This window comes from Rhinatrema bivittatum, chromosome 3 (genome assembly GCF_901001135.1).
Source record: "Rhinatrema bivittatum chromosome 3, aRhiBiv1.1, whole genome shotgun sequence".
NCBI lineage: Eukaryota > Metazoa > Chordata > Amphibia > Gymnophiona > Rhinatrematidae > Rhinatrema > Rhinatrema bivittatum.
In genome coordinates, this window is record NC_042617.1 from 426,205,753 (window position 1) to 426,232,702 (window position 26,950).

The following is a 26,950-nucleotide window of genomic DNA, read 5'->3' on the forward strand; positions in this document are numbered from 1 at the left end:
CTGACTGGCTTTACAAAACCCATATATTTCTAGTGATTCTTGTAGCACCTGAGTCTGTCTACTAAGGAATAAAAAAATCCTAAAATTCTTATCACACCGAATAAAATAACCCTTTGTTTGTTTTTGACAGACAATACCTGTGGAGCATCCCTTTTTTATCCCTATGTCATTCGCAGAATCGGAAGGAGGTGGCACGTGAGATTGCCTGTCTGCTTCTGGAATTTCATCGCCGCTGTCAAAATCAAATTGCTCTCCTTCTTCAGCATCAATGCCGTCTTTAAACTCCCCTTCCAAAACTGAAGACAAAGACAAAGCACGGATTTACTATTGATACATGAAGCTCAAGGATACAGCGCTCAAAACTGCAAACTCAGCAAGGAAACCAGCTGGCAATGCACATTAACATGAAACCAAGTGCACTATTTTTTATTTTTTTTTACACAAACCCTTGATCGAAGTAATTAATGTGTCAACATTAAGTGCTTTAGTTCTAAATTATGTAGCTAGCAACCATTTCAGAAACACAAAATCTCAACAGGCAGGCATCGGCTCAAGCACAACATGCTCCAGGGTAGGGATTTTGGTGGAACAAGTTCAATAAAGAAATGATATCCTCCTCCCTCATTCATTACCACCCCGCTGCAGCCCACAATAGCTCTTTCCATAATAGGATGGATCAGGTCACTTCAGCCATTAAGAGCTCTGACTTAATTGCTTAATTGATGAATTTGTGTTATATTAATACAGAACAGCTCTGCAAAAAAGCCACGCGTTACTTTTTATGCAAGTGTTACTTGCCATGTGAAAATTATAGTAAAGGAAAATATTTTATTTTCATACTGACACTGGGTGTCCGAGTAGATTCAAAATTGATAGAAAAGTACAAACAGGAGTGCGAGACATTGCTATAACATACAATGCACAGAGAGCGATGCTTTGTCGTGGCACTGCTTCCTCCGCCACACTACAACAAAATCTACCTCGTTTGGTCCTTAGCTGAAACAGTCATTCATTCATTCATGCTCCAATCACCTCTTGCCCATCCATCAGCTTTTAAAAAGGTACTGAGGATACGTATGGTCTTTGAATTCTCTCTAAAATAGTATTTCTGCAGTACACCATGTGCACTCCACTAACCGTGCTTGTACATAGTCAGAACCTGCAAGAGGGTCTGTGTGAGGCTATTACATCTCACTTTTCTGATCGTGGTAAGAAACTGTATTGAGAACCAAACAGAAGAAATAACTTATTCACCAGGTATTATAAAACATACAAAAAGGATTTTTTGAGAACCTTTTGGACTTGCGCTGTGGGGATATATGCTGTCAAGTCACTAATTTAACATGAAAAAATGATGACAGGTGCAAGAGAATTTCAGTTAAGCTCGACTCCTGAACACCTGACTGGTGTCACTCATTTATAGGAACAAAAATAACTTTTTGGGTTGTTTGGAAATTTTTTATATGTTAAGAAACTGTACTGCTCAGGAAGATACCACCGAAGTGAAAGGATCAGCAAAAGCACAGAAACTTCCTAAGTCACAGGACATCACTGTGTTTTGACTAAATTTAATGCTACAGGAAATTTACATGTGTAATATCTTGTTTGTTGGCATTATATCATTATTATTACTATTATTAATAGCCTACATTTTTTTTTTTTTGCAATGTGTCCAGATAATTATGACTGACGTCCATGCCTTAGAGTGAAGCTGAGAGTGCTACAGACACCATGTTAAAGCCTCTGCCTTCAAATGGCAGCTAGTGAAAGTAAGAGAAAGGAATTTGATCTAATTAGGGAGTAACCCTGCCAGCTTGTACTTTTACTTGCTACCTACAGAGAAGGACATAATGAGGAGAACTGCTGCATACTCCTCTATGAGAATGCAACCCCCCACATCGCAGAGGGGTCACCTTCCCAGGCCTACAGAGTACTGGACTGCTTTAACCAGGGTGGGAGAGAAGTCCTGGGGCTTAATGGAATGGGAGCAGGACACTCCTGAAAGGCCACTGAGAAGAAGTTACAAAAAAAAATTCAGTCCACTCCAAGACTGTGAACCTGGAAGATGTAGTAGGCCAGATTGACAAACTAAAGAGTAGCAAATCACCTGGACCAGATGGTATGCATCCTAGGGTACTGAAGGAACTAAAAAATGAAGTTTCTGATCTATTAGTTAAAATTTGTAACTTATCATTAAAATCATCCATTGTACCTGAGGGTGGCCAATGTAACCCCAATATTTAGAAAAGGCTCCAGGGGCGATCCGGGTAACTATAGACCAGTGAGCCTGACTTCAGTACCAGGAAAAATAGTGGAAACTATTCTCAAGATCAAAATCATAGAGCATATAGAAAGACATGGTTTAATGGAACACAGTCAACATGGATTTACCCAATGGAAGTCTTGCCTAACAAATATGCTTCATTTTTTTGAAGGGGTTAATAAATATGTGGATAAAGGTGAACCGATAGATGTAGTGTATTTGGCTTTTCAGAAGGCGTTTGACAAAGTCCCTCATGAGAGAGGCTTTTAAGAAAACTAAAACATCATGGGATAGGAGGCGATGTCCTTTCATGGATTACAAACTGGTTAAAAGACAGGAAACAGAGAGTAGGATTAAATGGTCAATTTTCTCAGTGGAAAAGGGTAAACAGCGGAGTGCCTCAGTGATCTGTACTTGGACCGGTGCTTTTCAATCTACCTTATAAATGGGCTCTGACCGACGGCCCGCAAATGCGCAGTAGAGAGCAGCTCTACCGCGCATGTGCGGGCGAGCACGTCGGTCAGAGCCGTGCGTGCCCGAAAAAAAAAAATGGCGGTGGGGCCGCAGGAGTGGGAGGAGCAGTAACGGCGGCAGCAGCGACGAAAAAATGGCGGTGGGGCCGCAGGAGCGGCGGCGGCCGCGAAGCAGGAGTGGGAGGAGCAGGAGCGGCGGCAGCCGCAATGACGAGCAGGAGCAGGAGGAGAAGCAGCGGCGCCGCGCGCGCGCGGGGAGTGACAGCCCCCCGAGATCTGCCGGCAGGAGCGGGAGGAGGAGAAGTAGCGGCGCCGCGCGCGCGCGGGAGGGACACCCCCCCCCCCCCCGAGATCTGCCGGTTGTGGATGATCTTAAAGGGGAGGGGATTGAGAGAGGGGGAGTGACTGAGGAGAGGGAGGGGAAGGTGAGAGAGAGGGGGGGAGGGAGGTGTGAGAGAGGGAGGTGAGAGAGAGGGGGAGGGAGGTGTGAGAGAGGGATGTGGGTGTGAGGGAGGGAAGGTGAGGGGGTGAGAGAGGGAGGGAGGGAAGGTGGGAAGGTGAGGGGGTGAGAGAGGGAGGGAGGGGAGGGAAGGTGAGGGAGGGAGGGAAGGGGAGAGGGAGGAGAGGGAGGGAGGGAAGGTGAGGGAGGAAGGGGAGAGGGAGGAGAGGAGAGGGAGGGCAAGGTGAGAGAGAGGGAAGTGAGAGGGAGGGGGGAGAGAGTGAAGGAGGAGGGAGAATGAGGGGGAGGGAGTGGGAAGGAAACGGACCGAGCCCGTTGTTACGGGCTTAACGGCTAGTATATATATAAATGATCTGGAAAGGAATACGACGAGTGAGGTTATCAAATTTGCGGATGATACAAAATTATTCTGAGTAGTTAAATCACAAGCAGATTGTGATACATTACAGGAGGACCTTGCAAGACTGGAAGATTGGGCATCCAAATGGCAGATTAAATTTAATGTGGACAAGTGCAAGGTGTGCATACAAGGAAAAATAACCCTTGCTGTTGTTACACGATGTTAGGTTCCATATTAGGAGCTCACACCCAGGAAAAAGATCTAGGCATCATAGTGGATAATACTTTAAAACTGTCGGCTCAGTGTGCAGTAGCAGTCAAAAAAGCAAACAGAATGTTAGGAATTATTAGGAAAGGAATTTATTTATTTATTTATTATTTTTGTATATACTGACATTCGATCTGAGATATCACATCAGTTTACATTCAGGTACTGTAGGTATTTCCCTATCCCCAGAGGGCTTATAATCTAAGAGGTAGATCTTAAATAAGTACGCGCGCGTACTTGTGTTCAAGCAACCGGCGCGAACAAAAGTACGCCGGATTTTATAAGATACGCGCGTAGCCACGTGTATCTTATAAAATCCGGGGCCGGCGCGCACAAGGCTGCACAAAATCAGCAGCTTGCGCGCGCCGAGCCGCGCAGCCTGCCTCCGTTCCCTCCGAGGCCGCTCCGAGGGAACGGCCCTACCTAAATCCCCCCCCCCTACCTTTGTTGTGCACGTTAGACCTGCTTGAAGCAGGCGTAACTTGCTCGCGCCACCTCGGCATCCCCCGGCACAGGCCGCAGTGCTGGGGGACTCGGGACTGCCCTCCTGGCTCGCCCCCGAACCATCGCCAAGCCCCCGGACCCACCCCAGACCACCCCTGACCCTGGACATGCCCCCAGGACACGCCCTCGGACTGCCACCACGCCCCGGACATTCCCCCTCCCGCCCCTTTTACGAAGCCTCGGGACTTACGCGCGTCCCGGAGCTTTGTATGCTCCGACGACCTATCCAAAATAGGCGCGCCGGCGCGCAAGTGCTCTGCGCGCGTAAATCCCTAAGCTTGTACCTGAGGCAATGGAGGGTAAAGTGACTTGCCCAACGTCACAAGGAGCGACAGCGGGACTCGAACCCTGGTCTCCTGGTTCGTAGCCCACTGCTCTAACCACTAGGAAACTATCATAATGCCTCTATATCTATATCGCTCCTTGGTGAGACTGCACCTTGAATACTGTGTACAATTCTGGTCGCCGCATCTCAAAAAATATATAGTTACGATGGAGAAGGTAAAGAGAAGGGCAACCAAAATGATGGTTTATGGTTTATTGGTTTCTTCTATACCGCCGCCTTGGCGTTAGCCTTCACAGCGGTTTACAATTTAAACATTAAGAAATACAATAAATACATCCAATAAAAGATAACAGCTAAAATTTTAAAAAGCACATTAATAAGGTGTTAAGAGTAGAGATTAAAATTATTAAAATAATAGAGCTATTCCTTGATGTATTATTCAGGGCTAAAAAGTTAAGACAAAATAAAAAGAACAACATAAATATAATATCACAAAAACAACATAGATATAATATCACAAAAATCGGTTCTGATAAAGGGGATGGAACAGCTCCCCTATGAGAATAGGCTGAAGAGGTTAGGGCGGTTCAGCTTGGAGAAGAGATGGCTGAGGGGGGATATGATAGAGGTCTTTAAGATCATGAGAGGTTTTGAACGAGTAGATGTGAATCGGTTATTTATACTTTCGAATAATAGAATGACTAGGGGGAATTCCATGAAGTTAGCAAGTAGCAGATTTAAGACTAATCGAAGAAAATTCTTTTTCAGAAGTCCATTAACAGCTATTAAACAAGTTTACTTAGGGAATAGCCACTGCTATTAATTGCATCAGTAGCATGGGATCTTCTTAGTGTTTGGGTAATTGCCAGGTTCTTGTGGCCTGGTTTGGCCTCTGTTGGAAACAGGATGATGGGCTTGATGGACCCTTGGTCTGATCCAGCATGGCAATTTCTTATGTTCTTATGACTGTTGCTCCAAAGTTTACCCAAAAAGGTAGCAAATTTTCAGCAAGTACAACAAAACCCAAGTCCAAAAATAAAATACAGAGGTTGAAAAAGATTCCAAAAATTACTTTCATGTTCATAGTTCGCCTCTTCAAGTACTGTAACTCTGCTCCTTCTCCCACAGATGTCTTGTGGACTCCAAAGGAAAATTTACAGAGATCCTCTTAAACTTGCTCACATGCGATAGGCTGGCCCACAGCCACGTGCTCCACGTGGACAGATATACCTGGTAAGTTTCACTTTACACAGAAGGGTTTTCCTCCTTCCACAGAAAATTAATGCACTAGAAAGTCAGACCAGAACAACTTCTCCTTGTTGTTCCTCCTTGTCTCACAACCCCTTCACACTTTTATTCTTCCTTAATCTAACCAAACTCCACTCTCTCCCTTGTGCCTCTTCATGCCTTGTGGGAGAGCATTTTTATGGACCTCCACCTGATACATCCCCTTGGGGGTGAATAACCGTCACTCACCAATTCCATTCCCCTTGGACCTCCCATTACTAGAAGATTCCCGCTGAAGCCCATATCAACAAATTCTATCCATTAGTAAGGCCTAAGCTGCCTTTCAAGAATATCAAAAGGTCCAAGAGAGAGGCTGAGCATCTGCTGTACCTCACGTCCCCTGCAAAAGCTTCCAGAGAACTCCTGCTAAGAAGAGATGTCTGTAAAGAGTAGCGCCACAGCCCTTCCAGTCTTCTTCCCTAGAGGGTAAAAGGAATGATCAGAGACTCAAAATACCTTCCAGAGGAGGTGGTGAAAACAAAAACAGTGAAAGATTTCAAAGGGACATGGGATATACACTGTGGTTCCCTAAAGGCTAGAGGATGGAAATGAGGAAAAGAGCACATGGGGGTAACTTGCTGGTGCGGCAGTTACTACCCTTAACCAGTAAGCCTTCATACTGTTGATGCAACTCATTATTGCACTCTGCTTTAACACAGGGGGAAAAGAGGAAATGGGGAATTAGCTTTGGACAGCAACCAAAGACACTGAATTTTACGGTCTGGGAAAACAAATAAGCAGGAGGGTAATTTGCTGATGCAACTGTTACTACCCTTAACCAATAAGCCTTATACTTGTGATGTAACTCCAACATTGCTTTCTGCTTCAACAACAAGAGATAAGAAATAATGGAGAATTGGACTCAGTCAGAAACCAACAAGGGCCCTGACCTTAACGGTTTGGGAAACTAAGTATGGGGGTAACTTGTACAGCATGGCAGATGCCACCCCCTGATGCTACCATTATAGGGGAAGTCTGTATGGCATAGCTGATGCTACTGTAGGGCAATATCTCCTGTTTACCAATGATTCACCAATTATGAATTATAATAGCCATGTACAGGATCATTTCTGACAGGCCCAGTCCCTGCTACAGCAAGATATGGGCTTTTACCCAGGTAAACTTTAAACTGCATTACATCAGTGGAAACTAGAGGCCTTGTTCTTATGCAGTACAAGATGCCTTATCAGAGAGGCCTGTTTGCCAGTCCTGTGCAAATAAAGAAACCAGACGGAAGAGACAATACGACTTAAGATCCTAAGCAAGTGGCAGGGACATTCAAAAAGAGCAGCCTGAGACAATGCTGACACAGCTTGGTATGCCGACGTGGCAGTTTCTTCCCCAAAGAAAGCAAATGTTGCTTACCTGATGTAACAGGTGTTCTCACAGGACAGCAGGATGTTAGTCCTCACAAATGGGTGACATCGAGGATGGAGCCCACCACGGAAAACTTCTGTCAAAGTTTAAACAGAACTTTGACTGGCCCCTACTGGGCATGCCCAGCAAGGCACTGACCCTGCAGCCAGCAGGGGTCTCCCTTCAGTCTGATTTTCAAAGCTACAGGCAGTGCCTAGAAAGTAAGAATAAAACGAATCCCAACACCGCGGGGAGGCGGGCGGGTTTCGTGAGGACTAACATCCTGCTGTCCTGTGAGAACACCTGTTACATCAGGTAAGCAACATTTGCTTTCTCACAGGACAAGCAGGATGGTTGTCCTCACAAATGGGTGAGTACCGAGCTGAGGATGTCCCGACTTGCACCAAATGTACCCAACGGTGTGCAGCAGGCACAATAAGTGAGGAGAAATTTGGGAAAGGGCATCCGCACCCAACCGGGTAGGTGGAAGGGTGTTGGTACATCAGGTTGGAAAAAAGGTTACGCAAGACAGACTGGCCGAAGATGGAGTCCTGTCTTCCAGCCTTGTCCAAACAATAATGGGCTGCAAAGGTATGGAGAGAACTCCAGGTTGCAGCTTTGCAGATGTCAGGAAGCGGCACCGATCGAAGGTGTGCCACTGACGTCGCCATGGCCCTCACAGAGTGTGCTTTAACACGGTCTTGAAAAGGAATGCCAGCTTGCTCATAGCAAAAAGAAATGCAGTCCGCCAACCAGGAAGAAAGAGCCTGCTTACCCACAGGTTGTCCCAACTTATTAGGATGGAAAGAGACGAATAATTGAGTGCTCTTCCTATGGGAAACTGTACGGTCTAGGTAAAAAGCTAGAGCTCATTTACAGTCTAGGGTATGCAGGGTCTGCTCTCCAGAGTTGGAGTGGGGCCTGGGAAAAAAGATAGGTAGTATGATGGATTGATTGATATGAAACTCCGAAACTACCTTAGGTAAAAATTTAGGGTGAGTGCGGAGTACCGCGCGGTCCTGCAGGAGCTTAGTGTAAGGCGGATAGGTAACTAGGGCCTGTAATTCACTAACCCTGCGAGCTGAAGTAATAGCCAAAAGGAATAACACTTTCCAAGTGAGATATTTAAAGTCACAGGAGTGCAGAGGTTCGAAAGGAGGTTTCATAAGACGACCAAGAACCAGGTTAAGGTCCCAGGATGGGGCCGGAGGACGCAAGGGCGGCTTTAGATGGAGCAAGCCCTTAAGAAAGCGTGATACTAGGGGTTGTACTGAAATAGGATTACCCCCAATACCGTTATGGAAGGCGGCTACCGCACTGACATGCATTCTGATAGAAGAGGTTTTAAGACCTGATTCAGAGAGATGCCATAAATAGTCCAAGAATTTGGAGATTGGACAGGAAAGGGGATCAAGGGACTGAGAAGTGCACCATGATGTGTACCTTTTCCATTTGTATGAGTAAGACTTTCTTGTGGAAGGCTTTCGTGAAGCTATCAGGACCCGAGAAATGGAATCTGAAAGGTTGAAAGGCTGAAGGACTAACCTTTCAACATCCATGCCGTCAGGGACAAGACTTGGAGGTTGGGATGGAGGAGGCATCCGTCGTTTTGAGTGAGCAGATGCGGGTCCTTTCCCAGAGGAATGTGCCTGCGGATGGAGAGATCCTGGAGTATTGGAAACCATACTTGGCGTGGCCAGTAAGGTGCTATCAGGATCATGGTTCCTCCGTCCTGGAGTAGCTTCACGAGAGTCTTTGACACAAGAGGGAGTGGAGGGAATGCATAGAGCAGACCGGTTGTCCACTTGAGGGAGAATGCATCCCTCGGCCGAGAGTGCTGGCTCCGAATGAGAGAGCAGTAATCGTCCACTTTGTGGTTCTGAGGGGACGCAAAGAGGTCTATGCGGGGAGAACCCCACTTGTGAAACAGAGAGGTCGCTACCAGAGGATCGAGTGACCACTCGTGTGGTTGGAAGACACGGCTCAGCTGGTCTGCCAATACATTGTCTACTCCCGGCAGGTAAGTGGCCCTGAGGTACATGGAGTGGGAGAGGGCTTCCGCCCAGATCTGCGCAGCTTCCTGACACAGAAGGAAGGAGCCTGTGCCTCCCTGCTTGTTTATGTACCACATGGCCACTTGGTTGTCCGTCTGGATTAAGATTATCTGATGAAAGAGATGATCTTTGAAAGTGCGGAGCGCATAGCGGATTGCTCGAAGTTCCAGGAAATTGATCTGGTGTTCGGCTTCCTCTTTGGACCATAACCCTTGGGTTTGAAAGTCGTCCACATGGGCTCCCCAACCGATGTGAGAAGCGTCGGTGGTTAGGATTACTTGCGGATCCGGTGGAAGAAAGGGTAAGCCCTGAAGGAGGTTGACCTGAGTCATCCACCAGGTTAAGGATAGGCGCAGCGCTTGTGTGACTGTGACTATGGAGGACAGAGGCTGAAAAACTTGAATCCATTGGTGTCGTAGAGTCCATTGTGTTACTCTCATGGCTAGTCGGGTCATGGGAGTGACTTGAACCGAGGATGCCATGTGCCCTAGGAGAATGAGGAACTGGCGAGCCGTGGCAGTGTTCTGAGACTGGAGCTGGCGAGCCAGGGACATTAGGGTGTGGACCCTCTGAAGAGGAAGGTAAGCCTTTGCCTGTAAGGTGTCCAAGTCTGCCCCAATGAAGGATAAGGTTTGAGACGGGACTAAGCAAGATTTCTCGTAATTGACAAGAAACCCTAAGGAAAGGAGTGTTTGAATTGTCAATTTTAGGGAGGATTGAGCTATCTGTTGGGTGGAGGCCCTGATTAGCCAATCGTCCAGGTAGGGGTAGACGTGGACACCTTCCTTCCTTAGGAATGCTGCTACCACTACGAGACATTTGGTAAAGACTCGTGGGGCAGAAGCTAGACCGAAAGGGAGGACACGGTATTGATAATGGTCGTGGCCTACTAGAAACCGCAGATATTTGCGATGGGATTGTGTGATCGCAATGTGGGTATAAGCGTCCTTGAGGTCGAGAGAGCACAGCCAATCCCCTCTTTGTAGCAGAGGGAACAGCGCGCCTAGGGTTACCATTTTGAACTTCTCTTTTTGAAGGTATTTGTTGAGGGCTCGAAGGTCCAAAATGGGACGTAGTCCCCCTGATTTCTTTGGTATTAGGAAGTATCTGGAATAGAATCCCTTGCCTCGTTGAGAGGGAGGAACGGGTTCTATAGCATTTGATTGCAGAAGAAGGGATACTTCCTGTTGTAATTGAGCCAAATGGGTGGATAGACTCCACGCTTGAAGAGGCGGGGAGTCTGCCGGAAGAGTTATGAAGTTGAGGTGGTAACCCTGTGCGATAATTGTTAGCACCCACTGATCTGAGGTGATCTGCAACCAAGGTTGTAGAAAATGGTACAGTCGACCTCCTACAGGGATGTCCGGAAGAGGGGTTTGGCATGTGTTCTCTACAGGGGAGTCAAAGGCCAGCCGCAGGCCCAGGAGGAGGGGCTACAGTAGGCCTTTGTTTCCTAGGCTGACGCGGCTGAGGCCTAGTAGAGGATCGAGCTGGACGAGGCCTGGCCGATGGAGGGTAATAACGGCGTGGTCGAAAGAATGACTTCTTAGAGTCTTTCTTTTGCGGTTGCTTGGAGGTCAGCTCAGGTGGGACAGATGAGAGTTGTTTCAACGTCTCATGGTGGTCTTTTAACTCCGCCACAATCTGCTGAATTTGCTCTCCAAACAAATTATCGCCTAAGCAGGGTAAATCAGCAAGACGATCCTGAACCTCTGGGCGAAGGTTGGATGATTTTAACCAAGCCCAACGTCTGGCTGAGATGGCTGTGGCTGAAACTTTTGTGGAAGCATCGAATATGTCGTAGGCAGTCCTAATCTCGTGCTTCCCTGCCTCAAATCCCTTGTGAAGAAGGGCTTGAAGCTGCGGTTGGTATTGGTCTGGCAACGTGTCAGCATAGTCTTGCATCTGCTTAAGGATGGCTCTGTTGTACTGAGTCATGTAAAGTTGATATGAAGCTATGCGTGAAATCAACATAGCTCCATGATAGACTTTCCGTCCAACACTATCTAGGAACTTGTTGTCCCTGGTAGGTGGGGTAGAAGAGTGTGGCTTAAGACGCTTGGCCTTCTTCTGCGCGGACTCAACCACAACAGAGCGATGATCCAGTTGAGGTTTTTGGAAACCTGATGCTGACTGGACAAGGTAGGTGGAGTCAGCTTTTTTGTTAACTGGGGACACTGATGAAGGAGATTCCCAGTTTTTCTTGAGCAGATCCAAAAACACCTGGTGTATAGGGATGGAAGCGATGATTTTTGGAGCATCCAGAAATTGAAGGAGTTCCATCATCTGGTGTCTGTCATCAGCTTCAGATTGTAGTTGAAAAGGTACAACTTCTGACATCTCTTTCACAAAATTAATGAAAGATAGATCCTCAGGAGGAGATCTTTTTCTACTCTCTGTAGGAGATGGTGGCGAAGGCAAATCTGTGTCAGAAGATGTATCATCATCATCACCCCAGGTATCATAGGGATCAAGTGGGGCTTGTAGCCCTGATGGACCTGGCTGAGGCTCTGAAGGCATCGATGGAAACCGAGGTGGAATCGGTGCCGTAGGTGGAACCAGAAATGGCATCGATGGCTTCGGTGCTGCCGATGGAATCGGTGCCTGGCGTGGAATGGATGGAACCGAAGGATATATCGGTGGAGATATACCAGAAGGCACCGATGGAACCACCCCGGAAGGGGGAATCCGGAACGGTGTTTCTCCTGCCGATGAAAATCCAGTCGGAGACGGTGGTGTTGTCGATGGTACTGGAATCACCGATGGAAGGGCCGTCATGAGCGCCTCCATGCGGCTCAGTAGCGGTGCTAGCGCTTGTATCAACGGCTCGGTGGTCGGTTCCCTCCTCGGTGGCGAAGCCGGTGCCGGTGTCGGTGTCGGGGGCGGCACTGGAACCGGTGCCGGAGACGGTGCCGATGGAGGTTGCAATTTTTTCATCGCTTTCTCGATGGCCTCCTGGACCAGCCGGTCCAGTTCTGCCCGGAGACCAGGGGTAACCATACCCGGCTCGACGGGAGAGGGAGGCTGAGGCAGGGCCGGAGGGACCACCGTAACCGGTGGGATCACGGCCCCCGCACCCCGGGAGGGTGAGGGTTTCCTCGATGCCGGCGAACGAGACGTGGAGGGTGTCCGGTCTGTTCGCGGCTTCTTTGTCGGTGGCTCGGCTTGAGCAGAGGTCGATGGCTGTGGATCCTCGACAGGCCGAGACTTGTGCCGTCGATGGCGGTGCTTTTCCTTCCGATCCCCTCGCCCATCCGGGGAAGGGACGGGAGTCGACGGCCGAGAAGCGATCGATGGCGGACGGTCACCGGAGGGTTGACGATGATGGTACAACTTCGACGGTGCCGGTTCCGATGACGTCGATGCTATCGATGGCGTTGGGGTGGGTGCATGGAAGAGGAGCCCCATCTTCTCCATCCTGGCTTTGCGACCCTTGGGTGTCATTAAGGCACATTTGGTGCAAGTCAGGACATCATGCTCACTACCCAAACACATTACACAAACCCTGTGGGGGTCTGTGATGGACATAGTCCGGGTACAATCCGGACAACGGCGGAACCCCGTTGCCATGGCCTGAAGCCAAAATTTAGGCTGGGGATCGGTAAGTGCCAACAGGCCTCAAGGGCCAAAATCAACGGTAGTCGATGGAAAAAGGCAAAAAACTTACCGGGTTCCGTAAGATGACTAAAAATTTGTCGAAGGGAGACCCCTGAGGGGCAAATTTTCTTAGGAAATTAACTTCCAAATTCCTGTCAGGAACGTGGTTAGAGAGCTCCTTTCACCGCATGGCAACTGCTGCGCGGAAAAAAGAAGACTGAAGGGAGACCCCTGCTGGCTGCAGGGTCAGTGCCTTGCTGGGCATGCCCAGTAGGGGCCAGTCAAAGTTCTGTTTAAACTTTGACAGAAGTTTTCCGTGGTGGGCTCCATCCTCGATGTCACCCATTTGTGAGGACAACCATCCTGCTTGTCCTGTGAGAAATGGCAATATCCCTCCCGAAGTCATGAAAAGGGGGAGAAAAGACCTGCAATGCGGCAAGAGACCCTCCACCCACCACGAAGGTATGCATGAGCTTATGCATAATTATCAGTGGAGAAGTATGAGACAGGGTCCAGAAAAGGAGAAAGGAGGCAGAGTGACCCAGAAACAAAAAAGGCAGCAGGTACAGGGGAAGAGGGGGGACCAAATCCTGAACGCAAACCCGGGGAGAAAACCTTGAGAGCGTGAACCTGTGCTGAGGTGTCCGGAAAGGCAAAGGAGGGTCCGAAGCCAACCAGATCTCCCTGCCCTTTCTTTAGGGAAAACTGGTGTTTAGTAGCCAGGATGTTGAAGATAGAAATTATTATTATTTTCTAAATGCTTTGTCCTGCCAAATCTGATAAATAGAAGTCTATTTCACTGTCTTTTAATTGACTTAGGATCGCAGGGAAGGTGGAAGGGCAGCTTGCATTGTCTTGTAGCAGACAGATCCTTGCACCCACCCAACCAGACTACACCACCATAAGCTTGCTGGGCAGACTGGATGGACAGTTTGGTCCTTTTCTGCCATCATTTCTATGTTTCTATATTATAAATTGTCTTGAAAAGATCCTTTAACTGGACAGTGTTCAGGACTGCTAAGCAGACTCTTGCTAGAGTTCTGTCACCAGGTCATATTTGCATGTCCAGCCTTAGAGAGAGACTTCAGAGCACAGCCCTGTGGCTGTATTGCTCTACCCAAAGTGAGTGACCTACCAAGAATGATAAAACAACTTTCCTTTTGTTTTGAAAGCTGAAGTGTAGCCATTTCCTTGCCCGTTTCCCCTCAGTTATAAAGCTATGTTTCTCTGATATAAACCCAACTTTGAACTGTTTGCTGGTGTGGCTGAGCTGTCCTGCCATTTCACCCACCCATCTCCCACACCGATCTACTGCCACATTCAATTTACATTTTCCTTTCAAAGTCCTACATTCCTGTCCCCTCCCCTGTCCATTCACTTGAGAATCCTCATTTCTCATTACACCCCCCCTTCTGCAGCCTATATTCAGCACAGGCACTTCTTCCTTCTTTCTGTCGCCTCAGCGTGTTCAGGCCTCCATGCCTCTTCCTATGCTGGTCCCATTTAATATCACGGCTAAGCCGTTTAGACAAATACATTTTCAGTTACCCATCTAAATGGCTTTTGAATATTAGCCTCTTTTACAGCTACCAGACTACTGGGCATTTAAACAAAACTGCAAAACTGTAGTCTACAGAGTACACAACATTTCTAAAAGTATTCTTTATCTCCAGCAGTTATTTGTGAGGAATGAAATGCATTTGCCATCTCCATCCATCACTGAACATCCCCCCAAATACATTTTTGCTGGTAGTGTATACCCAGAGTACATGATGAGTGCATATTTGTGAGTGAGCATGGGTGTGGGTGTGTGTGTGAGAGGGGGGGGCGCTGTTTGTGCGATGGAATTGTTTATTTTGGAGCATGTAAGAAATTATTTGTATATTAAGAGTTTTGGGGTGGAACTATTTGTATAGAAAAATGTGCGCATATGTCTGTGTGGGATGGGTGTTTGTGGGGAGTGTATGCATGGAGCAGTTTGTGGTATGGGTAGGAAGTGATGGAGGACAAAAGGTCATCTAGCTAAGACAAAAGAGGAGAAGACTGAATAGTTCAGATGATTCTAAAAGGAGGCAGCTTGAAGAAGAATACGCATCACAAAGGATGAACCAGACAAAGGGAATACTGGCTCACTAACCTTCGAACAGAGCAAAGAACCTTCAGCCTGTGCCATTGTTGAAAGCCACCCATATGTGAGATCAGGGAATGGAAGCGAGTAGCTTGACAAAGGAAAGACTCTCTCCATGTGGACAAAGCATGAACAGTTTCCACCAGATATCAACCAAGGAACAGATCTCCAGGGTTGACTATTTGACCATTCAGAAACCAATAGCTTAAGGTCATCCCCTAAATCAGACAACAAGGCGTTAACATGCTCCGATTGTGCCATCTGATCCTGCTTTGGAAGGGGAGGGGCTGTAAGTGTTACCTAGCCACTAACCTGAACTAGCCTGTCTGAATCTGCTTCTTTCCTCCCTGGTCTTATGACTGGTTACACCAGCACAATCCCAATGAACAGAACCATGTAACCACTTATAAAAATGTTTGTTACTTTCCATCCCAGACTGCAAAGCAAAATAATCCTTGGTCAACTACTGAAGAGTGATGAGTCATTTTCTATATCAGAGCAAGTGATTCTCCACGGAGGTCTTTGCTGTACACATCTGGTTCTGAACCTGAACAAACGGTTTAGGTCAGATTGGTGCTACTTTGCCAACAGGGTGGATATGGTAGTTTTGGGTGTATGTAAGCATATGGTGGGGTATATGTTTGTATGTATGTATGTATGTATGTGCTTGTGCATGTGATGGATTTGATATGTGTTTAGGGGAGTGTGTGTGTGTGTGTCATGGGGTGGATGTATAGGAGAGAGATATGGAAGGTGCTACAGTGTGGGAAAGGTAGGTGATTTTGAGGCTGTTTGCAGAGGCTGGATGTGTGTGGGGGCAGTGGGTGCATGCAGGGAGGTGGATGTGTGTGAGGTGTATGTATGAATTGTTTATTTTTTTTTTATTTTTGAGGGGTGTTCAAACAGGGGATGCGGTAGATGTATTTCCAAGAAACGATGGTAATGGGAGAGAGGATGTGTGCGCATGGAGTGGGTGTGAAAGGGGAGTAGAATATGTGTGTGGGAGGGTTGTGCGTCAGCTGTCCTCTCCTCCTGCTGCTCACCTGAGTAAATTTTTCGTCTGCATAACCATGGACCCTTATGCAGAACTTTTCTGTGATGCACAAAATTTTCCACAGCCAAGACATTTATATCCATAAGTATGCACAAAAACGCAGATTTAAATTTGCAGATGAGCAAATCATCGGGTGCACAAAACATTTCTAAAGTACTTTACTGTAAGGAATGCCTAAAAAGTGACTTTTCAGACCAAGCAGGGGTTGTTAAGTCTCATGAATTTTAATGGCTGCGTATGACCAGCTCCAACATGCATGGCTTCTTTCATGCAACCCCACCCCCACCCCAGCCCACAGTTCTTAACCATTTCTATTGCTATAATACAAATTCTTTCCTGGCCTTCCAGTTCCTCTGAAGGCGAAAGCATGCTGATCTAGCATGGTCAGGCAATAACAAGACTTTTCATGCAAGCTATTTTTAGGCACAAAGTCAAACAAAATGGTATTTATACCTTAACATACTGTTCTTCATAAAACAGATTTATTTCCACTTTGGGTTATGCTAGATGTACTAAACATTTTGCCCATAAATGCAAAATAATTCATACACCTTATCTGGGAAGATATTAAAATTTGCTATAAAAGAAAAAATGGTTCAATAAGAATTCATTAGACCAGTAATTCTCAACCACTGTGTCGGGACACACCAGTATGTCGTGGCTCCCGGTGTCCCACTTGTGCTTCCCTTCTCCCCAGGGGCGGGGCTGAAGAGCAGAGAGACCCTGGCCGGCCGGCGGAGGCTGGAAAGACATTGTGCGCTGCTGAAGGACAGGCCAGCGGTGGCTGATAAGCGGAGGCCAGGCTTATTGGGCCAAACAATGAGAAGAGGCTCCATGTGAGCTTGTGCGTGTATGAGGCAGCTTTGTGTGTGTGTGTGTGTGTGTGTGTGTGTGTGTGTGGTAGAATGGATGCCAGGGTGCATGAATGGCAGCTTTATGTGTGCATGTGATAGAATGGGAGCAAGAGCATTTGTGTGTGATTGAGAGTTTATATGAAAGTGAGAGAGCAAGTGTGTGACTGAGAGACAGACTGGTCAGGGAGATGACTGGTGTGTATGTGTGTGTGTGTGTGTGTGAGAGAGAGCAGAGACTGGTCAGGGAGGTGACTGGTGTCTGTGAGAGAGACAGACTGGTCAGTGTGGTGACTGGTGTGTGTGTGTGGGAGAGACAGAGACTGGTCAGGGAGAGGACTGGTGTGTGTGTGGGAGAGACAGAGACTGGTCAGGGAGGTGACTGGTGTCTGTGAGAGAGACAGACTGGTCAGTGTGGTGACTGGTGTGTGTGTGTGGGAGAGACAGAGACTGGTCAGGGAGAGGACTGGTGTGTGTGTGGGAGAGACAGAGACTGATCAGGGAGGTGACTGGTGTGCGTGTGTGTGAGGAAGGGAGGTTACTGGTCTGTGTGAGACAGAGACTGTGTGTGAGTTGTGGGCCCTAAGGAAGAGGACTGTGAGGACAGAGCTTCAGCAGCCCTTTCTGCTTCTGGTGAATGCTACTGGCTTGCAAGGGAAAGGAGAAGTAGGGGAGTTGCTGGAGAGGGTAAGTAAAGGTGGCTTTTTAAGTTTATTTTTCTTGATTGACTGCCATTTTAATTATTAGGTATTATGTGATGTGTCTGCTGTTAGAAATATTTTATTGACATTTGGACAATTTTTAATCATTTTTATGCATTTTTAATTGTTGGATGTTATTCTGTTCATCAGCTGTTGTAACATTTATTAGTATAGTTTTACAATTATTTCTGAGTGGGAATCTATAGCAGATTGGCTTGCTCTGTTTTCCTAATAGGAGGTGTATTAGTGTTTAGGTCCTGGTTAAATATTTGTAGTGTTGCCTTTTCATAGGTAGGGTTGTTACTGTTTGAGTGTGTTCCATAATACAGGTTTTACTTTGTGCGGGTTAGTTTGTGTGCATTATTATGTTAGGTGCTATATTTCTCTTTCCATTTCTCTAGGTTTGCACTGCATGCAGAGTGGCTGTTTTGGTTTTCCATTCCAGTTTGTCTCCATATTTATAATTTGTGGTCTTTCTGTACTTGAAGGTCAGTTCTTCTGGGTGTGTGTCCAAGGTGAGGTATTTTACTAGCACAGTGGTTCTCAACCGGTGTCGCAACGCACCAGTGTGTCGCCAAGCATACTTTCCGGTCCCCCAAGGACCCAGCTCCCCGTACCCGAGCGAAATAGCCCTGGCGGAACGCGGCAGGACAGCTGGAGTCAGCGGCACAGGCATGCTTTCTTCTTCCCGCCCCCCCGCCATGGCCCGGAAGTGGTGAGCAGCAGGTGCGGGCACAGCAAGAACAGACCATGCTAGTGCGCGCAGCATCGGCCCGAAAAAGAGAAGAGAGGCACAGCTTGAAGAATGAACAGCACAGCTCGGAGTAAAACGAGGAACAACATCAACCCCCACTGCCGATGGGAATACTTTCTCCGCGAGGGCTGAAAGTGAAGGAAGTTGCTGCTGCCTTTATGGTTGGAAGTGGAGGAGGCTGCTACTGCCGCTAGGTCAGGGGGGGGGGAGGGGGGAGAGAGTGAGTGAATGAGCAAGCATATGTCTTTGAGATCGTGTGTGTGTGTGTGTGCGTGTGTGTGTGTGTGTGTGCGAGATTGCATGTATGTGAATGATTGAGAGCCTGTATATGTGAAAAAGTATGTGTATGATTGAAAACCTGTTTGTGTGAAAGAGTGTGTGTGTGAGGGATTAAGATCCTTTGTGTGTGAGAGAGATCATGTGTATGTATGATTAAGAGCCTGTGTGGATAAGTAAGAGACAGCATGTGTGTCTGTGTGTGACTGAGAGCTGGTTTAGGTGAGGGAACATGTGAATATGTGATTGAGAGCCTGTGTGTAAATGAGAGAAAGAGAGAGCGCATGTGTGTAAGCATGTGAATGAGAGTCTGTGTGTAAGAGAAAAAGACAGCATCTTTGTGTGTGTTTGAAAGCCTGTGTAAGTGTTAAACGACAGATAGCATGTGTGTAAATGTGTAATTAAGAGCCTATATAAGTGAGAGAGAAAAAGTGATTGAGAGCCAGTGTGAGAGAGAGAGAGGAGAAAGTTGCAAGCAAACCATCCCTCCCTCCTGCTAATTCAAAACAATCTCAGGGCACCTGGATATCAAATGTTCCCAGGTGTGCAGAGCAAAACATTTTTTGTATCCTTATTTTTCATTATTGGGCCTTTGTTTCTGCTATTTTGAAATATTTTATTAGTATCTAGAAATTTTTGATATGAGTTTTTAATTATTGGATATTCCATTCATCAGCTATTTTGAAATCTGTTCTTTTTGTTAGTATAGTTTTACTGCTACTGATTTTATATTTCTTGATTTGTTTTATAAGGATGGGTGATGTTTATTTTTTTCCTTTGTTATTTCTTTATTTATTTATTTAAGAGCTTTTATATACCAATAACCGTTTGCACATCGTATCGGTTTACAAGAAACAATGATTATATATCATAACATAACGTTTACATAGAACAATTGGTAGAATATATACTTAACAATTTGTAGGATATATAGTTAACAGAACAAGGTTAGATAATTGTCTAAGTCAGCCTGACAACAGATAAGGTATTATGGGGTGGGGATGGATGAAAAGGGGTAGTAATTGTATTTACTAGAGAAATAATTAAATTAACATGATATTGTGGGTAGGAGCGGCGTGTAAACTTATGTGTGGAAAAACTATGTACAAGTGGTAGCATATATGTTTAACAGCAAATTAATTAAAATAATTAAGTTACACTGCATACAGTCTCTCTGGTTTGTTGCAGTTTCCAGTTCTTTTTTTGTCTGCTTGTTTCTAGTTATGTTTTATGATCTCTTTATTCTTTGTTACTTGAGGGTCTGCACTTGTGACTGAGGTGAGGTATTCTGCTGGCATGTAGATTCTGTGTAGGGCTCTATAGTAGCTTGGCTTGTTCCGTTTTCCTAATAGACGTTGTATTGGTGTCTTAAGGCCTGGTGTAATATTTCAGTGTTGCATTTTCTTAGGTAAGGTGTTTGCTGTTTAGGTACTGGAAATTGGTGCTGTTTTGGTATGGGATGTTTACTATTTATGCTATTTCTGTTCAGACAGAATATGTATCTTTACTGGGCCTTTATTTTTTTATTTCCACCATGAATTATAATGAGCAGTGTGTCACACATGTGAGCGTGGTCTGTCAGGTGTGTCACGATGGGAAAAAGGTTGAGAACTACTACTCTATACTATACCTGAGCCACAAAACTAACAGAATCATCTCCCGCCTGTCGACTTTAGTCTTGCAAAAATGGTCTCTAGTGCCTGCCATACCTTGTTGTCCATCACATGAAAGAGTCATCTGGGCCCCCATCATGTTCCCAACGTAGTCTTGTCCAGTGCCTGCTACATGGTGTCCCGGGCCTTCCCACAGCACAATTCCCACCAGCCAAGTCTGCAACTTGACCATTTTGGGTCCACCTCCCTGAGAGCAATGCCTCCCCCTCTTATGAGATACCAGTGCCTCAAGGATGTTCCTTGACTCTTTGCTGTCACTGAAACCTTGTTTTAACCCTGTGGCTTAGGTGCCCTGCCCCAGTTGAGATAGACCACCATAACTATTCATACAAAAGAACATCAAATACAAAAGAACATCAAATACAAAAGAACATCAAAATAGATTGAGACAGAGAAATATCAACCAGATAGCAATCAGCAGCTGCCATCAAGAAAAAGGAAATGTAATCATTTGTTAGTCTATTTTTCTGGTTGGGTGGGAAAGCTGTCTTACAGGAATGAGAATAGTGCTGTCTCCGTCTTTCATTCCTCTAACCTCTGTCTCTGTCCCCTCCCTCCCAGCCTTGTTGTTAGTGAATTTATCTCCCCAGGGATCAAATGAGACACTGGAGGTGAAAAATCCAGGGGGGGGGGGGGGCGGAGGAGAAAGGAAGAGTGGAGAGGGGTGCCGGGAGCACAGCACCATGTGAAGTGCAGCTCTCGTGCAGCTTGGCCCAGGTCTTTATAAATACTTCCTCATCAGCTCACTGAGTGTAACTCTCAAAACATCAGTCACAAATATATGAACTTAGTCCACTTAAAATGGTATCACCAATAACTTGTTTAACTTTCTTTCTATATATCCAGTATCTATGTGGACTTATACAGTAACCATGCAACTTTACTGTAGCACAATTAAATGATTCAGAATATCCACAGTTGCCTTTAAGGTGAATGTCCGGCACTTAGATTACACCAAGGCTCCAATAAGTGACAAAGAAAACAGACAAGGAGCAAAATGATTATTCATCTTAAACTGCTGTTTAGTAAACTGAGGTAGAGGGAAAACACCATCCATAATGGCACAGTAATTCAGTCAAATAAAGGATTTAATCTTGCATCATGTCTGTTCCCACTATCCAATGCACTGACAATAGCACTAGCCAGCTAACTTTTCTACCCTGGCCAAACCCATCCCTGAAGACACTCGCTTTATGAGCAGCTAAATTTAGTATCTAGTGAAATTAAGCGACAAAATTTAGCTGCTCAGCCATGTAAATTTTTCAAAGGGGCCAATATAGCCTAATTCTCAAAATAAGGCCACTAGAACCTTTGCAAAAATGACCCATCTGTGTTTAATGGCAAAACCTTTGATCTCAGGGTGGACTAACAATGAAGATACTTCAAAAGAGCTTGCATGCTTCTTCTAATGCTTTAAAAGGCCCAACTCCTTTGATGTATAATGACATTTTAATGAAAGGCTCATGTATGTAAAAGAACTTAGTTAAAGCATTGTACAAGGGGGAAAAAAGATAGCCATTTCTCTAAGATCAGAGATATTTTCCATGAAAATGTTCCCTAATGCAACCATAAACCCACTCACATTTAAGACAAGGAGCCTATTTACTAAAAGGCAATAGAATTAACAAATAAGTTTGATGTGCACTAACGACTGTTAAAGCTCACATCCAACACAGGTCATCATCAACCTGCAGAAACATATTGCACATGTAAATGAATCAGCTGAAAAACTGTATGCTGGTTGACTCACTGTGTATTAACGCCGGATAGTACATCAAGCCTTAATACTCAAGTGTTTTAACTTTTCCATCAGTGGCCTGCATTCATACAAACGCCCAGATAGCCCTGACCTCTCCTCACAAAGTCAAAATGAACCCAAAGTCATAGGCCATTCTGCAGTCCCAGAGATCCCAAAATCCCCTAGAACTGGGCTCCTACTTGGCCTCCCCCAGAAGACAGAGTCCCAACCTCCTCCCTGGACCTCTCCCCCACCCCTCTGAAGCAGATGGGTAACCCCCAAAAAATGTTGATGGCCCTCATCAACACCCCAGACACCATTTACAGAGCTAGCAGGCATTTGAGATTCTTTGCCACCAGAAGGGAGCTGGTTTCCCCTCTGCAGGCACAGAAGCAAATTCAAAATATTACCATGGACCCTCTAACTCAAACACAAAAGCATGATATTAGGAATGTGCTCTGACTGGCTCAAGCCTGAAAATGAGCTCATGACTATAGGAAGAGGGCTGCACTTGGGCCCATGTGACTTCAGAGCACAGGCTCACAAGCCCAATCATCATTCGGAGGTGGCAGGAGAGACTTCCCTGCACTCACCAATGCTTTTGCTTTGGGCTAATTAGCACAGTGAACTTGATATGCAGATCACAGCCTGCAGTACCATGGTCTTGCAGGACACAATCTGCATATCATTAGTCTGTACATCAGATGTTAAAGCCTAATATAGTAAATGAAGTTAAAACCAGAATGTACCTTGTATTATCCAGCTATGCTGATTTTAATGCCAGTTAGTATCAGAAGCCAGGATGTAGCATTTCCTATGAAAAACGTCACAATCATAATTCAGCTGCCTCTCCGTCAAGAAGAGGAGCCATTTCTGGCTTGCTAATCCAAGATACTTGGTAAGGTTCGTAAAAACATTCATATTAACAAAACAAACTAAACAATGCAATGATCACGATGTAAAGCAATATCTAAGTTTCCTACTACTTCTAGAAGACTCCAGAAAATGACTGCAGATCTTACATAATCATGTAAAGTCACCTCCAAAAGCTTGTGTGAAAAGATAGGTTTCCAAAAATTTCTTGAAAGATTTGACACATGGTTCTAATCATATGTTGTCAGGTTAAGTATACAGGGAAAGAAGAGGCAAGCCAACCTCACAGAACTATGGACAATGAAGAAGCAGAGGCTGAACGGAAACAATGAAATCAGATTACAATTGTGCAGTTACAGGGCTGGTGGTAGCTTTTTTGCTGCCCTGTGCGAACAATTGACACCATCCCTGCCCCCCCCCCCCCCCCGAACTCATGACTGGTGCACCTTATAGCTTTGCACAACACCCCCCACCCCATTCCACAAGCACAGTTAAAGAGTTTTGTATTTATATTTTACATGAAAAATATCAAAGTACAATATTCTGAGGTAAAAATATCACTTACATTATATTTACATGCATTGCTGTGAAGCCAACCAGAAATCCCTGCAAAAAAGTCATTTGGAACCCATGTGCTATTAGGCCTATTGTGATGTATGTTGGGTGTGTACTTGACCCACTGAAAGCCTGAATACACTAATACTCTTCCTATTAGAAAAATGCCTCACCTCAGTCACACATGCAGAACATGAACAGACCCTCACCAAATACAGAATAGAGCAACCATAAAATAGAAATACAAATGTGCAGATAAAAACTGAACTGGAAACCGCAAGAATCCAGACTCTCTATGCAGTGCAACAATGAAAAAACAGAACCATCACCATTCCTCAAACTTCAAACAATAAAATCAAGAAATAAAATAAATATATGATCAAAATACTAAAAACATACTAATAATGTTTCAAAAAAGTTGATGAATAAAAGATCAAATAATTAAAAACTCATAGTTTATTGTTAATGTCCAAACAGCAATAAAATATTTCAAAACAGCAGACACAGCAAATAACACCTGAAAAATAAAACTAAAAAGAATTTTAAATTTCACGCTCTCCATAACTAGGAAAGTTTGATTTCCAGATGCCCTGAAATTGTCATGGATTATCAGGCAGAGAGTAACTGGGGTAGTTGTGCACACACATGCTTCCCTCTCATACACACACGCTCTCTCTCAAACACACACATGCCTTCTCTCATTCCCCCACATACATACATCATACTCTCTCTCACTCTCCCACACACAAGCATACATGCTCTCTCTCGTTCACTTCCCTTGACTTAGCAGGCAGCAGCAGCAGTCTCCTTCTTCAGCCCCCGTGGCAAAAAGAATGACTTCCAGCCACGAGGCATTGGATTACTTCCGGCAAGGCGTGCTCTTCTTCCTCCTCAGCAGCATGGCCTCACCGAAATCGAAGGTGTGGTTAGCCCTGCCTTAGAAAGTGGAAAATCAGTGCAGCCCTGCTGGCAACGCTACTGATTCTGGCAGGGCCGTGCTGCTTCTCCACTTACTAAGGCAGCACTGGCCACACCGTCAATTTTAGCGGGGCTGCGCTGCTTTTTCTTGGCAGCACGGACCTTTTTCATCTGCCGCCGGTGGGATCGGGTCCACTGGCAACACCACGGGCCTCCTCTTCTTCTGCCACCAGTGGGATTGGGTCCATTGGCAGCAACACGGGCCTCTTCTGCTGCCAGTGACATCGGGTCCACTGGTGGCACCGCAGACCTCCTTCTTCCACCACCAGTGGGATCAGGTCCACCGGTGGAGCATGGGCCTCTCCCTGCGCCCGACACCGCCCCACCGGATGTGCCTCCCTATGCAACTGCATGGTTTGCACACCTGGTGGTGCCGGGCCTGTACAGTTATTATATAAAACCTGACATGGTCATGTTATGTTACAGCTGCCTGCATCAGGGGTTAAAAGTCACAAAATCTTTCCAGAAAATACATTTATATAGATGTGTGATCCAACATAGCCATCAATATAATTGTGCAATATTAGTCTATAATTGGTTTTATATATATATACGAATACATGCACATATATATATATATATATATATATGCACACACACACACACACACATTATATATATATATATATATATATATATATATATTTATATTTTATTATTATTTTTTTTTAATAGGCACATATAATTGATTGATGTTTGTGTTTACATTTCAAACCCTTGAACAAAAGTGCTATTTTCCATTGTCTTTAAATTGAAGGACGTTTTATTTTTGCTAGCTTTGTTCAGCTTCCACTCCTTTGTTGTCAGGTAAAGTATTCCGTATCTTAGGTCCAGCTATTTAAAAAGGGTTTTTTTGTGTTTCATCTAAATTAATTAGTCATGGAGAGGTGACATCTAACAAATTGCGACCAACTGATTTTAATTTCTTTGAAGCCTATAGAATTTTTAACAAAGCACTGATACATTGGGGAGCATCATGACTCAGTGCTTTGTGAATAAGCAAGAGAATAATACATTTGATTCTTGATTGTGTTACTAAGCAATGTAACGAATGCAAAACAGATGTAATATGTTTTGTACACTTTGTGCCAATTAGTACTCGAGCAACTGAATTTTGTACTTCTCTTAATACATAGCCAGGCATACCAATATAAAAAGAGTTCAATAATCTAGACCAGATACAAAGAGTACTTGAAACTGTCCAAAAGCAGTTATGATATTAAAAAGGTTTTAGTCATATGAGTATTCGCAATTTGAAGAAAGACCCCCTCACCATAGCTTTTACTTCTGCTCAGTGTGAACGATTAGATTCAAGAAGCATTCCCAAGTTCCTTACTGTGGATGAGATCAGGATTTCCCAATTCTCAAACTGGAAACATGAAAGAAAATCAGAGCTTGGAAACCTGCTCAGCAAAATTATGTCTGTTTTGTCAAGGTTCAAAGCTAGTCTATTTGTAAAATTCCATTTAATTGTTTTAAAGACACCGTGAAATATGGAGAAGAAATTGGAAGAAAAACTGAATGCCATCTGCGTAAATCCGGTATCCTACAATGAAAACGGCAAGGAGATGACAAACTGGAATCCAAATAAATATTGAATCATGACGCTGGAACCTCGTGGAACGCTCATCTTTAATGGGAGCCAATTAGATACTGCAGGCCCAATTCTCAACTGTTGATAACACCCAGATAAATAGGATGCGGAGCAAAAACAGTTGAGGTAATGCCTAGGTTGGTTAAACAATCAAGGAGAAGTTGATTTATAGTGTCAAACGCAGAAGAAATATGGAGTAAAAGTAAACTGTAGCTCCTTCAAAGTCCGGATGGAAAAAGTCTATACTTGAAAGCACTAAAATGTCCCTACTACAGGATGGATGAAAACCAAACTGATAGTTTTCTAACAGCATGGTCATCCAAAAAGGCTTGCAACTGTTTTTGCACTACTACTACTGTTTGTAATTTAATTTAATTTACATATTTATAGTTTGCTTTACATTGCCTCAGGTAACATCAAAGCAGATTACAATATAAGAGCAACAGTTCTCCCACAAAATAAGACAGACCCCTTCCCTGAGACCACTCCACACAACACAAAACTTTTGTATGTAATTTAACAAGCAACTTAAAAGAGATTATAGCATAAAAGAAGACCCCCCCCCCGAAATAGCTTTACAATACCAAAACCTACCTCCCCACCATACCATTTCAATAAACTCCCATCTCTTTCAACCTACCTGCTTCCCATTAATTAAGCCCCCGCGTTCACCAATCCTATCACCTATACACCCCTACTGCCAAAAAAACACCAGCTTTTTACATTTTACAAAAGATCATAGATTCTGAAAGATTCCTGATTGAAGGCAATCCATTCCAGAGAGAGGGGGTGCTAAGCCAGAAAAGCACTGTGCCTTAGTTGTGGTCTTCATTATCATTTTAGCTGAAGGGATCTCCGAGCACAACTTATGGGAGGAACGTAAGGACC

The 26,950-nt window shown here is 45.1% G+C and overlaps 1 protein-coding gene across 4 annotated transcripts in view; it reads right to left on the reverse strand.

The window, feature by feature from the left end:
• ARHGEF10 (Rho guanine nucleotide exchange factor 10) overlaps nucleotides 1-26,950 on the reverse strand; it is a 370,273-nt gene that overhangs the window by 221,689 nt on the left and 121,634 nt on the right. For all 4 annotated transcript variants that reach the window (XM_029595755.1, XM_029595756.1, XM_029595757.1 and 1 more), the window contains exon 3: nucleotides 138-296. The gene's annotated coding sequence lies outside the window, so the exon portion shown is untranslated. The remainder of the gene's footprint in view (nucleotides 1-137; nucleotides 297-26,950) is intronic.